The sequence below is a fragment of the Microtus ochrogaster genome, linkage group LG5 (assembly GCF_000317375.1).
Source record: "Microtus ochrogaster isolate Prairie Vole_2 linkage group LG5, MicOch1.0, whole genome shotgun sequence".
In the NCBI taxonomy this organism is placed as follows: Eukaryota; Metazoa; Chordata; class Mammalia; order Rodentia; family Cricetidae; genus Microtus; species Microtus ochrogaster.
In genome coordinates this window covers 65,966,394-65,982,516 of record NC_022031.1, presented here as the reverse complement: position 1 = coordinate 65,982,516, position 16,123 = coordinate 65,966,394, and the positions used below count along the sequence as shown (strand labels likewise).

The 16,123-nt window shown below is 36.6% G+C and overlaps 1 non-coding gene across 1 annotated transcript; it reads right to left on the bottom strand.

Annotated features, from left to right (window-relative positions):
• Nucleotides 1-11,202: 11,202 nt before the first annotated feature.
• Nucleotides 11,203-11,275, bottom strand: Trnak-cuu. Its single transcript has one exon. It is a non-coding gene; the product is annotated as a tRNA-Lys (tRNA).
• Between the last annotated feature and the right edge of the window lie 4,848 nt (nt 11,276-16,123).

The window sequence follows — 16,123 nt, the reverse complement described above, 5'->3', positions numbered from 1 at the left end:
GTCGCACATGTTTGCATCTGCGCAGAAACTCCTTCTGCCTTTAATCCTGTGCCCTCACTGTAATGGAGTTAATTAAAAGGTTTTTGTTGTTTTTGTTTTTTCCCCAATGTCAGTTCAGCACAGATTTCTCCACACACAACAGTGATTATGGTCTCTGAGCCAATGTAATCCAAGCATTCTCTTACCAATGGTGCAGACACTCCTGGACTTACTTACTTACAATGAGTTAAATCCTGATAAACCCATTAAGTTAGAAATGAATGTAATATACCAAACAGCAATTCTTTAAAGCATTCCTTCCTTTCCTTTGTGGTCAGGTGATGGTTAGAGCTGCAGCTCGTCCAATATTATGAAAGAGTATCATGTAGCATATTGCTAAGATCCATATTCAATGATTGTTTGCTGTTTAATTAATGTGTCTTGCTTTTGTACCATCATAAACTAAAATAAAAACTGAGCCACTATAAATCATGGCTCATCTGAGTTTGAATTATTAAGAGAATTGAGGAAACAGAAGCTTAATGGGGCCCATAATAAATACGTGTGTATATATAGATGTGTATTTGAGTTTTGGTTTACTTATTGATGTCATTATCTACTTAAAACATGATTTTTCTGACTTTGAGGTTAAGAAGGTCCTAACACTAGTCTACTCAAAGCATACAGAGCTTTGAGTGATAGAAATATGTGATTGTTTTATAGTCTAATTATTATTGCCTTTTAACAGTGAGCTCATCTTAATCTATATAATAAGGAACTGTTAGAAATGATTAAGTCCAAAAATGAAGATTCTTTGTAGTTTATTGCCAAGAAAATGTATATATGAAAATTCTATACATTAGGTTTTTTCTATTGTATGTAAACTCGGTTTTAATTTCATCATTGCTAGTTTTTAGAATTGAATCACTTTTATTTCCAAAATGAAACAAGGTTTATGAATGTTGATGCAAACAGTTACATGCGTGAGTCAGAATAAGACCAAGAAAACTAGTCAGTACATCCAAGTCAATTTCCCATGTGGTCTGCATAATTCCAGAATAATGTGCAAATGCTTATAACACTGTATGTAAGGGAGCTATTAATAACCACTGACTATAGAAAAATGTTTTCATAAAACACAATTCTTTCAAAGATTTGAACCAGAGATGAAGTGTGCATTGAATGATCTTAACAAGATAAAAACAACTTATGTCTTGACTCACATAGTATTTCTGTTTAAAAGTCTTATTTTATACAAATAGAAGAGAAACCCCCACAGTATCAATCAGTGCAGAAACAAAACTCTTTATGGCATGTGCTAAGAACTTATTTTAAGTACATCTTTGCAGAATGACCAAGACATCAGATATTGGAATAAAATATGTTTTTCTAGGCACCAGTGCTTAGAGTGTGATCCAGAAAAAGGAGAGTAAAAATAATTTGAGGGTTTTTTTTCCCAAGAAAATGTGGGCCAGTGTAATTATGACTGAGGGATGCCTTAAGACAGAATCCCCAAATCAAATATCTTTAAGTGGGAGAACCTGAGTAAAATGCTTTATCAAAGTGCTGTGGTGCAGCACCACACCATGGCAGTGAACCTGAGAGGGCTAGTGGAAGATGCTAACTAGTTTTGAGGACCACATGCTCCAATTGAGCACAACACAAATTGTAACCATTATTATCTTTTTAATGTTTAAGGATTTTCTACAGTGATGATGACATGATTCAATAACTAAGAGTACTGGTTGGTCTTCTGGAGGACATAGGTTCAATTCCCTGCATCCTCACAGAGTCTTATAACCATCTGTAACTCCAGTTCTGAGAATCCCACAAACAGTTCTGGCCTCCTTAATTGTTGAATTATGACATGGTATGTATACATACATGTAGAAAAAAATAATCATAGAATAAAAATCCATTGCTGGTGGGAATGAAAACTTGTGCAACCACTTTGGAAATCAGTGTGGCGGTTTCTCAGAAAATTGGGAGTCAACCTACCTCAGGATCCAGCAATATCACTCTTGAATCATACTAGAAAAGCATTTGTTCAACTATGTTCATAACAGCATTATTCGTAATAGCCAGAACCTGGAAACAACCTAGATGCCCCTCAGTGGAAGAATGGATAAAGAAAGTATGGCAATCTACACATTAGAGTACTACTCAGCAGTAAAAAAAAAAAAAAAAAACAATGACATCTTGAATTTTGCATACAAATGGAAGGAAATAGAAAACACTATCCTGAGTGAGGTAACACAGACCCAAAAATATGAATATGGTGTGAACTCACTCATTAGTGGATTCTAGCCATAAACAAAGGGCATCGAGTCTATAATTTGCAATCCTAGGAAAGCTAAGTAATAAGGTGAATCCCCCCCCCAAAAAAACATACAGAGGTCCTCCTGGAAACTTGAAGCAGACAAGAAACTCTTAAATACTAGTTCTTCTGTTTGCTAGCTTTATGATTTTTGATAATTAACAATGCTTAGCTTGATTCTCCAATTTTAAAATATGGGGATAATGTGCACTGACCAAAGAACTATGGACTATAGAAGAAGTAAATGTGAAATTACTCAGCACAATAAGTTTGATATTTAAAATGGAAAATAAATCCCTTAAAGTAGCCAGTTTCACCTTTTATATACCTCTTGTCACTATGAAAAACTTGGAGAATATTATTAGAACTGTTTTTTATTTATTTACATTTTATGTGTATAAGCGTTTTGCTTGAATGTATGTGCATCATACACATGGTTGATGTCTGGAGATGTCATAAATGGATGCTGGATCATTGGAACTGGAGTTGCAGATGGCCATGAGCCACAATGTAGGTTCTGAGAACTCAACCTGAGTCTTCTGCAAGAGCAACAAGTACTAATAACCACTTTTCCATTTCTCTAGCCTAAAAGTTGTTAGGCATAAGGTTATGCTCTACAGGATGGTTTTGCCTATGTAGTCACTAATTTGTGACTTTCCAAAAGATATTTAAGTTCAAGCACAGAAAGTATAGGATGCTGTGGGATGGACTATTCATTTAAAGCCAAAGTCATTTAAATACTAAAGGGAATTTTCCAGTGTCTAGAAATAAATTAATTGTGAAAAAGCACAATTTCAAATAAGAAGTATAATCCATAAAGTTTTTAAAATTATCAGGGCCTGAGCTCTGAATTTTAGGGATTCTTGGCCCAAAAAGATTTTGATCAGTTGGATTAGTAAAGAAATTTCCTGCTGGATTTTATACAGCACTCAGAATTTCAAGGAGAAGAGCTGAGGAGCCTTGGGAGTCTTTCACCCATGACTGCCCAGTCATACTTGGAGACTTTGGCAGGAAGAGGTCATTTCTGTAGCTGATTCCTGCAAGCGACAGTTGGAACTGGTCAAGAGAAGCCCTAATTTTGATTATCTTCGAACCAAATGCTTTCACTGCCTCATATGCCAGGAGATAAATGCCCTAATGTGCAGCTGGCCATAACATCTTTCAGTTGCAAACTTAACTCCTCATGCTACTCATGATTGGAAAACGTAAGACCACATTGCTGTGCCTTTGATTCAAGGAATTTGAAAATGCAGAAATGCAGAAGATTTGGCTTACAACAGAAGATAACCAAGAACAAAAACAAAAAACTTGATACGTGAAGAACTGTAAAGGCATTTTAGCTGCTGTGTGTGATTCTCTTCAGCCTCCATCCAGTCTCTTTCTCTTTGCCGTTAAGTTTTATGTGTCTGTTGGAAGCACAGGTGTATATTGCACACATAGCTGCTGGGAAAAAGTAAAAATTTCTTGCACATTATTGGAGGCATAAAGTCCTTTCAGGGATGTCTTGTATTTTTAATCAGAAGACAAGAGGGAAATCGAATGCTTCTGTGGGCTTAGCCTCTAGTGGTCTGAACGACACAAACAGGACTCAGAGCAGAGGATTTAAAGCTGTGTAAGATGCCGTTGGTTGCATTTCTTTACAAGTCAGTATGAGGAGAGTTAACTCATAAATGATTCAGTGATTTTCACCTAACACTAAATATTTGAAAATTGGTTCCAATTTAATATACCCTTGTTGGATATATAAGTGAGGCACTATGATGTTCTCCACATCATTTAAAGACACAGAGAGAACACATTTCTGTGCTGCAATCAAATTCCAAGCTGTGTATTTTATTATTCAGGAAGAAGATGGAAAATGCAATTGTCGATATTAAACCCATCTAATTTTGACAAAATTTTGATGGTCTTTTGAATCAAAGTATATTTACTTTTGACAAAAAAATAATGGAACACAGTCACAAAAGGAAACATGAAAGAGATATGAATAATCTCATCAATCACCCTGTTCATATATTGAATAAAAATGTACTGACAGCATGTATACAGTTCTAAACTACACTTTGTAGAAATTTGTAGAGATATTGGCTATGCAGATTTTGGAGATTTTTAAGCCTTGCCAAGTCATACTTAGCACTCATTTGTCATATATACATACATATATGTTGTACCTTGTATTTAATATTTCATTACTTTTCTGTAAACATTAATGGCTTCTGAAGAGTGTCACATCAAGGTACTTGGAAACAAAAACCATCTTAGTGAAAAAGAAGCTCTCATTACCCTTTTGCTGTTGTTAATTTTCATGAAAACTATTTTTGAATTCAATAACTTTTGATTAACAGTAATTCTAATCAACTATTATCAATGCTAATGTAGAGTTGTTTCAAAGTGGATGAATTAAAATAGAAATTGAATTTCCTTTTCAATTTCCAGGAATATCTATTTTGGTGTGGGACAAATATGTGGAATATATAATCATCATTCCTGTGATGGTGATCATGGGGTAAGGTGACAAAGGTGGAAAGATTTCTATTTTTCCAGCACTTTTTTTTTTACTGCAGCAATGGTTTTGTAATTTGCTGTGGATGTCCTTATTTATAGTGGGCTCTGGTGGAAATGGTCTATGTTGCCAGGACAGAACCTATTTGGAAACAACTGAGGTTGGAGAAAAGAAGTCTGCACATCCACAATACAACAGTTGTAGAAACAGACTAGAAATGTGTAGGTTTATATTAGATTCCATTGCATAACTTCCTGATTTGTCGAATGCATTTCATAGAGTCATGTTTTAAAAACTTGGTTCCAAATTTATATGTTAATAAGACCTAAAGACAAGTCCTTTGGGAAGCAGTGAGTTAGACGAGACATTAAGATGTGGTCCTTGCTATGTGTTGCTGTGCATATGTGGGCACTATGGGTATGTATTCATGCACGTTTACATGTGTATATGAGGTGAATATGAATGTGAATGTATATGTGATTGAGTAGAGGCCTGAAGTTGATTGTGTGTCACATCCATTATTCTTGACTTGATTTACCGAAGCACGGTCTCTCTAAAAAGCAGATCTTAATGATTCTGGTTTGTGTGGTTAGCCAGTTTTCTGAATGGATTCTCTTTCTCTGTGTTGAATGCTGGGATTACATGTGGCCACCAAACAATGTAAGCAGAAACTGTACTTTCATTTCCTGGCCAACCAGACCCAAATAATCACACAGAAACTATATTAACTATAATACTGTTCGACCAATGGCTTAGGCATATTCCTACCTAACTCTTAAATTAACCCATTTCTATTAATCTATGTGTTGCTACCTGCCTATGGCTTACTGGTAAGGTTCTGATGTCTTTCTCCTTCACTAACCATATGGCATTTGCTTGACTCACCTTGTTTTTTCCTGCATTCAGTTTTGTTTTCTCAGCTGGCTATATTTGCCCTTCAGCTTCTTTATTAATTTTAAAACATATTCAGAGCATATAGATGGGAATCCCACAGCATCTCTTGTTTTCTGTCCAAATAAAAAAGAAGATTTTAACTTTAACATAGTAAAATTACATATAATAAAACTGGTTTTAAGCAGGAATTACAGTTACAATATTTACTCTATTTGTCTCTGGCTAAATTAAAAAAATATTCTATTATCTATTTTATCTTTGTGAGTTTAAAGTTTAATATCTAATTTATCTTTTGCCATTACCTAGGAAAACTATATCTGTCTTCAACTCCATCAAAGATCCCAGAAGGATGTAATATTACCTAACTAAACAGGAAGTGCATTGTAAGCAACTTCCAAAGCTCTAGAATGGCAGAGACATCTCACTGTGTGGACAGTCACCCAAAATTCTTCTGTAACATTGGGACATCCATCTTCAGCCTACAGGCTCATAGTGTCCAACAGACTTATGCATGAAGCAGGAAATTTGAAATATTGTTTCACCTATATTGGCAGTTTGTTAGTCACTTTCCTCTGTGGCCTGCAGAATATCTGGCAGACACTTTCATGAAACAGGAACCTTAAAGGACCGTCTTACCTTCTTTTGTCAATTTCAACAGTCATTTTTTTTCTGTGAGTTCTGCATGTCCAGTTTGTATAGCATACCATCAAACAGTCTAGGCAAGAACAGTTTCTTGTCCAAATGGCTGACCTTGTCAAACTGAAGGCAAATTCCGTAGCAAGTTTCTTTAATGCCTGTCAACCTCACTGCTGCCAGAAATAGACATGTCTCACTGTTGAGTAAAGTCTAAGTTCTAAAAACATTTTAAATGCCATATTCTGTATGTTTTTGAAGTGTTGAAGATTACCTATCTAACTGAAATGTATTTCTGTATATCTAGAAACCTAAATAATATAATTAAAAGTTTGATTATTATAGATGACTAATAATCTGTATTTCTTAATTATACATCACATTTTTCAATGAGCTGCACAAACACAATGCCTTAAAAAAGAGCAGAAATACATATGTACAATGTAACAAAATCAACCTTAAATTTGTATTAGTAGACCAACATCCATACCAATGCAAAATATCCATCTCTATATCATATCACCCTTAATTTTTTTTAGGAATTAACTATAACCATTAATTATTTGTAACCAACCCTTTTAAAATAAGAATAAACATTTATAAACAATTGTTTTGGGAACTTGGCTGTAGTTTTCTCAAAACTGCTTCCTGCCATTTATTGGGTGAAGTATTTTTAGGGTTCACAGAGACCTTTAAGCGGCTCTTGTTCCACCAAACAATATTAGCCTGGAAGGAATCCACAGCTTCTCATCTTCTGTAGAAACAAAAGCAGAATCTCTTATCCTTAGACTCAAATTTTGAAGTCAAGATACCTTTAAATTATATATGTTGGCCTAGCTTAACAGCCCCCAGAATCAAATGTTTTTCAACAGTTAACAGATTAAAAGTCAAAAAGTACAAAGAAAGCATAATGATTTGCATAATCGAGACTCTCTCTCTAAATTCCATCTTTATGTGGCTGATGTTTTTTGCTCATGCTGCTTACCAGATTCTAGAATCATGTGTTAAATAATCCTTCCTTCCTTATAAATTGTCATGATTCAGTTAGTTTGTTATAGTGACCTTTATTAATTAATCACATTATGAGCATCATATCTCTATCACAATACTGAAAAACTTCTGATATATAGATTTTGAGGATGATTTATAGAAAAGAAGCAGAGCCATTACTCATCCAGAACTCTAGGTCCAAATCACAGAACTCCTTACTCTTTCTATGCATTCTTTCATGAGACAAATCCATTTCCAATCATGACCCTATGGAATAGGGCCAAGAAACCAAGGGCAGACTTTTCTATATAAGACAAATCTAGTACTCCGTTCATTTTGCTAACATTTGCTGAACATGCAATATATGCAGATTCTTTGTATAGGATGCTCCTCAGCTGTAGTATAGAGACATAAAAACTAATCAGTATGATTGAATGCAGTAAATGCTTTAAGGCAAATCTGATTAGATAAGAAAAAATGATGAAGTGGAGAGTGGTTATATGTGCTAAAATGGAAATAGTATTTGTAGGGGAGGGATTTTGAAAATAAATCTTCATGTGATAGAAGCTTGAACTGAAAGTAAATACTCATTTTACTTCTATAGGTATCACTAACTCAATAGGTGATTAGTAGTTCTTTTGTTCATATATTCGATATATTTTCAGGAACTTTTTTTGCCACTTAGGCTGGTTTTAAATTTAGGAAATTTCTGCCTTATCATTTTTTAGACAGGAACTCAAGCAGGGAAGGAACTTGGAGGCAGGAAATGAAGAAAAGAGCCTGGGGGAGTGCTCTCTACTGGCTTGTTCCCAAAGGCATGTACAATCTGATTTCTTTTAGAAGCCAGGACCACCTGCTTAGTGGTATTTCTGCCCACAAAGAGCTAGACTTTCATTCATCAATCTTTAAACAAGAAAATGAACCACAGACTTGCCAATCTTATAAGGGTATTTTTTCAAAGGTACTTCACTCTTCCCGGATGACTGTAGCTTTTGTCATGTTGACAAAGACTAATGAGCACAGCCCTTCACAGACACCCACTGTTTGTAGTTTGACAAGCTGGGAGTTTCTAAAATATCAGCCTTCTACTGAACAAAGTTAAATCTTTTTTTTTTATTTTTTTTAAAGTTAAATCTTTTAAAAGGGTTTTTTTTATTAGTTCCTTTTATTTGTTTTTTAGTTTTTACAATTTTTAAAACAATTTTCTCATTTTACATATTGATCTCAGTTCCCAACCCTCCCTTTCTCCCACTTTCCCTAGTTTCCCCCCTCCCCACCCCACTTACATTTTTCAGAAAGGGTAAAGGTTCCTATGGGGACTCAAAAAAACCTGTCATATCAAGTGGGGGCAGGACAAAGGCCTCCCTATATCTAGGGCAGATGAGGATAGGGAACCTGAAACGACCCTATCCTATAGCAATACTGACGAATATCTTGCATATCACCATAGAACCTTCATCTGGTGATGGATGGAGATAGAGACAGAGGCCCACACTGGAGCACTGGACTGAGCTCCCAAGGTCCCAATGAGGAGCAGAAGGAGGGAGAAGATGAGCAAGGAAGTCAGGACCACGAGGGGTGCACACACCCACTGAGACAGTGGGGCTGATCTATTGGGAGCTCACCAAGGCCAGCTGGACTATGACTGAAAAAGCATGGGATAAAACCGGACTCTCTGAACATGGCGAACAATGAGGGCTGATGAGAAGACAAGGACAATGGCAAGGGGTTTTGATCCTACTTCATGTTCTGGCTTTGTGGGAGCCTAGCCAGTTTGGATGTTCACCTTCCTATTAATGGACGGAGGGGAGAGGACCTTGGACTTTCCACAGGGCAGGGAACCCTGACTGCTCTTTGGACTGGAGAGGGAGAGGGAGAGGAGTGAGGGGAGGGGGAGAAGGGTGGGAGGAGGGGGAGGGAAATGGGAGGCTGGGAGGAGGGGGAAACTTTTTTTTTCCTTTTCTCAATAAAAAAAAAAAAGTCAAGACCATAATGGGAATACCCATAGAAACACATGACCTGAAATAGTCGGAGCTTACTGACTCAAGACCTACAGTGGTGGAACCTGCATTGGACCTAATTAGGCCATCTGAACATTGATAACAGTTGTGTGACAAGGAAGTGTGTGGGGCCACTGGCAGTGGGACCAGAACTTATTATCCCTAGTGCTTGAACTGGCATTTTAAAAGGGTTTTACTATGCAACCCTGGCTTGAAATTTTCTCTATAGGATTATGCTAGCTTTGAAGGAACTTGTGGCAATCCTCCTGGCTCTGCTACTTCAGAGCTGGGATTATAGGCACATGTCAATATGTATGCCTTGAAATGATTCTTGAAAAGTACTTAGATACTTTCCAGAATCTGATGGACTCAGATATTGGTAATACTTATTATTCAAAAACACAAGTAAAGCTGAGGGAAAGTTCTGACTAAAAAAGTTCACACAGAGTATGGAAAAACACAGAAAGCCTTAAAACCTGGGAACTGGGAGTTTTGAACTGTAGAAAGGAAAAAAAGAATTAGTTAAACTGGGGTTGAAAACCAAGTTTTGATTTTATTCTGAATGATAAACAAAACCAGAAATAAGCTTAAACTCTGAAAAAAAAATATGGTTAAACTTATATTCTAGGAAATTCATTGATATACCAAGGATCAGTTTGAATTGCAGGCAATTAGTATAGAAATTTGGCCAACAAGGGAGAAGATATACAGTTAAAAAAAAATCCTCCAAGTATGAAGACAGGTTGGTCTCCTGAGTCCCACCCCTAACCCTGAAACAAGCCATTGCACCATTTCTTAGCTACAGAACTCTAACTGAGTCTACCAAATATTATACATTAGATTTGTCTCAGAATTTTGATCTTGGGAGTAATTTGTAGGACATAAGTAATTGTTTTGTGGAATGAGTTTCAGAATGATATTTAGGGAATAGTGTAAATGTTAATACATTGATGTGAATGATCTTTGTTACAAATGCTGGGAAAACTTTCCATTAAGGTGAAACATTACATAACAAACAAATTGCATTGACTTCCTAAATGTCAGAAAAATACAAATGCCCAATAGGAATCAATAACAAAGAAATTGAGAATAATCTATTTTTGATTTTCTTTTAAAAAAATCCATTTAATGTTACTTTTTAGTAAACTGTCTTTTATTACCAACCTTTGGGAAATACTGTTTTATATTATAAAATTTCTTTTGAGTCTGAAAGAACAGGTTTAATGTACCTTAGAATTATATTATTAGTAATGTTATCAAGATGTATTTCCATAGGCCTGGAAGGACGGTTAACCCTTTCTAGCACCTACATGATGACTCATAACCATCTATAACTTCATTTCAAGGATATCTAACATAAACACACACATACACACATTGTACACATACCTGTATATTGGCAAAATATTCATATACATAAAGTTAAATAGATAAATTAAAAAAAATATCTCCAGCTATTTTCAAGTAATTTTCTCTAAGAATAAAAAATCATTAGGACTTATAATAGCAAATCTCATTAGTTCCCCATCATTAAAATCAGGGTGTCTATTCTTATACTGTAATTATTAAGTAGGGTGGTATTATTTTGTAGAAAAATATTTCTGGCTGATTAATGAGTTAAGAATATTTAATATATTAATTGATATGAAACTCAAATTCTGCTTGTGAGTGATCATTGCTTGACTGGGACAATTCTCCTAGAATTTGAGTACTGTAGTCTTTCAACACCAAAGACGGTGTGATTAGTTCTTCCTGATGAACATCAGATAAGCAAAACTATGCCTGCTCATGATTCCCAAATTTACCTATAAATTTTGACAATCCACATCTTGAACTTAATGGAGTGTTTAAGCTGGCATAGTTTTGCTTATCTGATGTACAGATGGTGCCCAACGTGGGGCTCGAACCCACGATCCTGAGATTAAGAGTCTCATGCTCTACCGACTGAGCTAGCCGGGCGGCCGGGGTGCGGCTGGTGTGCTGGGGACGCAGCCCCGCCGCTCCTATTACAACATGACATAATTTTAGAGTTTCAGAGAGATTAAAATTTCTCATTCTTACCTCACTCAGGATAGTGTTTTCTATTTCCATCCATTTGTACGCAAAATTCAAGAAGTCCTTGTTTTTTACTGCTGAGTAATACTCTAATATGTATATATTCCATACTTTCTTCATCCATTCTTCCATTGAAGGGCATCTAGGTTGTTTCCAGATTCTGGCTATTACAAACAATGCTTCTATGAACATAGTTGAGCATATACTTTTGTTGTATGATAGGGCCTCTCTTGGGTATATTCCCAAGAGTGGTATTGCTGGGTCCAGGGGTAGGTTGATCCAGAATTTCCTGAGAAACCGCCACACTGCTTTCCAGAGTGGTTGTACAAGTTTGCATTCCCACCAGCAATGGATGAGTGTACCACTTTCTCCACAACCTCTCCAGCAAAGGCTATCCTGAGTGAGGTAAGCCAGACCCAAAAAGAGGAACATGGGATGTACTCACTCACATTTGGTTTCTAGCCATAAATAAAGGACATTGAGCTTATAATTCGTGATCCTAGAGAAGCTAAATAAGAAGGTGAATCCAAAGACAAACATATAGGCATCCTCCTGAATATTAACCTTCATCAGGCGATGAAAGGAGACAGAGACAGAGACCCACATTGGAGCACCGGACAGAAATGTCAAGGTCCAAATCAGGAGCAGAAGAAGAGAGAGCACGGGCAAGGAACTCAGGACAGCGAGGGGTACACCCACACACTGAGAAAATGGGCATGTTCTATCGGGAATTCACCAAGGCCAGCTGGCCTGGGTCTGAAAAAGCATGGGATAAAACAGGACTTGCTGAACATAGTGGACAATGAGGACTACTGAGAACTCAAGAACAATGGCAATGGGTTTTTGATCCTACTGCACGTACTGGCTTTGGGGAAGCCTAGGCAGTTTGGATGCTCAACTTACTAGACCTGGATGGAGGTGGGCGGTCCTTGGACTTCCCACAGGTCAGGGAACCCTGACTGCTCTTCAAGCTGATGAGGGAGAGGGACTTGATCGGGGGAGGGGGAGGGAAATGGGAGGCGGTGGCAGGGAGGAGGCAGAAATCCTTAATAAATAAATAAATTAAAACACACACACACACACACACACACACACACACACACAAAAATAAAATTTCTCATTCTAAGACCCAGCAATATTTCCAGAGAAAAAGTCAATGTCACTCATATTTTTTACAGTCATCTAACTAGGTTGCAAAATATCCTGATGCTTTTCCACATCAGATTTTCCTTTGCTTTTCCTTTACAATCTTATGGTAAAATATTTTCATCTTTATTCCTTCTTTTCTGATGCACAAACAGGTGCCTGTGTGTGGTTGCTGGCCCTCAGAGAGTCACAACAGTTAAGGCTCAGTTAACTACCCTGCAAGCCAGCTAACCTAACAGGTGTTGGTAGAGCAGATAAGGGGATCTAACAATCTGCTCTAATAATTACACCATGAAGAGCAGGAGAATGACCTAAAAATCATCTTCAAATGCTCACAGTAATCTTGTTACATGAGACAGTGAAACACTAGCTAAGATTAGGAGTTTTCATGTTAACATTCCAGGTCACCTTGGTCTGTTCCTCATCTGGAATCACTACATCAGACCGTTATCTCAGGATCTGTCATGTAGAGCTTTTTTGATGCCAAGATTTCTGTTTCTTCGAGTTTAGTTTTGGTCTTTGGTCCTAAGGCACTCGTCAGTTAGGACTGTTGTTACTGAGCTCTCAGATAGTTATTGCAGAGAAATTCTCAGAGGAAAACCTAGACAGAATTGGAAAGAAAATGGGCTCTGTTGTGTCAGTGATTGTGAATAGAAATCAGGAGTTTTTCTATCAGCCTTCAGTCCTGATGGTCCAGGTGGGATGGCACAGATTCCCAAATCTGCAGAAATAGGCTTACATCCTTAGGACTTAGTCACAAAAAATGTGGCCTTGACAGTATGGTGAAAGAAATGAGTAAGTCTTTGGGAGGTGATTTCTCTTTCAGCAGCATTGCAGAATTGGTACACATATTTCATTGAAAATAACCTAATTACATGGTCACAACTTCAGTAGATGATAAGAAATATAATCTCTAACAGTTTTTACTATTTACTTAGCTAAAACTACTAGTATTTAAGAGATAAATTTTATGTAACAATTACCAATTTGCATGTCATTTTTTTCTGTTGAGTTTACTTCTGTTAATTTTCATGTGTTTGTATCTTAAATGGATGATTGATTTATAAGATAATATAGAAAGTGTAATCACATTATATGAGAAAAATCTATTTTCAATAAAAGATAAAAATAGACCTTGCAAGCTAATAATAGGAAAAGGAAGCTTATTTGGAGGTTATGGAACCACAGTATTTTTGTCTGATAGGGCAGGACTTAGGTAGGCGAAGAAAACAGAACTGAATTCTGGGAGGAAGAATGCAGAGTCAGAGAAGCCATGGATCCTCTGCCTGAGATGGACGCCAGTTAGAATCTCTGGAAACCACTGTCACATGGCGATACACAGATTAATGGAGATGGGTTAAACTAATATGTAAGAGTTAGCCAATAAGAAGTTAGAGTTAATGATCAAGCATTAATACAGTTTCTTTGTAATTATTTCAGATGGAAGCTAGCCAGGTGGCCAGGAAAAACAAGTGGCCCACTCCTTGCAACACATTCTTCCTCTCTTAATGACCATTGACTGCTTGTAGGTTTTTATCAAGGAGTGAGGTCTTAGGAAAATTTTTCACCCATGTTGACATGTCAACTGGTAGTATCATTATTCAAGTCTTGTTTATGCAACCATATTATTGAGACTTCATTAGTACATATTCTCAGTTATGTCTTGTAGTAAGAGGCTGTTTGCTGGTTTCCGTCCACCCAGCTAGCTTTGACCCGAAATAATCACACAGAAACTGTATTAATTAAATGACTGCTTGGCCCATTAGCTCTAGTTTCTTATTGGCTAACTCTTACATATTAATTTAACCTATTTCTATTAATCTGTGTATCACCACGTGGCTGTGGCTTACCAGCCAAAGTTCCCAGCATCTGTCTCTTGCAGGCTTCATGGCTTCTCTCTGACTCTGCCCTTCTTTCTCCAAGCATTCAGTCTGTCTTCTCTGCCTACCTAAGTTCTGCCCTGCTATAGGTCCAAAGCAGTTCCTTTATTCATTAATGGTAATCACAACATACAGAGGAAAATCCTACATCAGTGTCTAGATGAAATTACCTCACAGCCCAGGTCTCTGTACCCTGACTCTTACAAACTTTTCATCTCCTCTTCTGTGATGTTCTCTGAGACATCTGTGTAGAGATTGTATCGTATGTACCAACTTCATTGTCCTTAGTCATATCATAAGTATGTGGTATCTTCAGCAATCCTACTTTAAGTTTCTAGTAGGCAACCAATAACTATCACCTGTACAATTTTGGGGGAAATGTTTTGAACTCCTCTGACCAACAGTTGAAGAATGTTTTTTATACTTGACACTGGGTTTTAGCTAGATAGTCTATGGCTCATTGTGTACATCATCACATCATATGACATAACACAATTAATATATGTATATGTAGGTGTGTATTACACATTTTAAGTTTATAAAATAATGTTTGCCTGTAGCTTTTTCAACCATCATTAGAGTAATTGATCTCTATTTTCACTTTTTTTATGTAGGTGTTGAGATTTAAACTTCAAATGTGTTACTAAGTGAGACATCATCTTTCCAGTCCAGGGATTTGTTTATAAGGGTTCTTTCCTTCCCTACTGCCAATCCACATGGTTGAATGGTGAGTTTGAGCTGAGGAATCACTTGGTTATGTTACAGAAAGAGCAATGCAAACATATACAATGTAAATAAACACTGTAGTGGAAACAATTCCTGATAACTTTAGGTTCTTTGGAGAAACTTATACTTTTATTTAACGTGAAAATGAAATTATTTTCTAGAAATGATTTTGAATTCAAACACTAAATATATCATGCTCTTTCAAGTTTTTGTGCTAGAAAAATAGTTTTTCAATTTTGTCAGTTTTACCTGTTTTTTTTTTCATTTATCCCTCTCCAGCCCAACTCACAGGGAAAAATTGTTGTATAGTTCATTTTTCTGTACTCAGCTTTGAGTACTTGTGATTTTGAAGTGTGGGGAACTAGGAAGCATTGATTGGCAGCTGCTGTTATATTGTCTTCATTCTGCTAAGTTTGTGATTCAGCATGTTCTCAAGCAATCAGCAGTCTTTTTCCTTAAATGTTTGACTTTTCCTTTATTCATCTCTCATAATTTTTAAGAAGTCTAATGTGACTCTGCATGAGCACATACAACCTAAACCTACTTTCTTTACCCTGTTTCTTCTTCTTTTATTTGATATGAGAGCCTTTTTCAGATTAAATTGCTTATTTCACTGACATTTAAACACACATGTATAATACTTCCACATTTTATGAAAAGACTCTGAGTTTTTTTTTTCCAGAAAGAACTGGAGACTTTGGTTATTATAACTACATGGAGGATAGCTCCTTATTTGAGGAAGGGGGAATTAGATGAGGTAGGGATGAGAAGGACAACTCATATCAGAGTTTTTCAGAATGCTTGTATTTGTGTTCTAGGGCTATGGAGTGGTTATCTTCTTCTTCTTCTTCTTCTTCTTCTTCTTCTTCTTCTTCTTCTTCTTCTTCTTCTTCTTCTTCTTCTTCTTTTTTGGTTTTTGGAGACAGGGTTTCTCTGTGGCTTTGGAGCCTGTCCTGGAACTAGCTCTGTAGACCAGGCTGGTCTTGAACTCACAGAGATC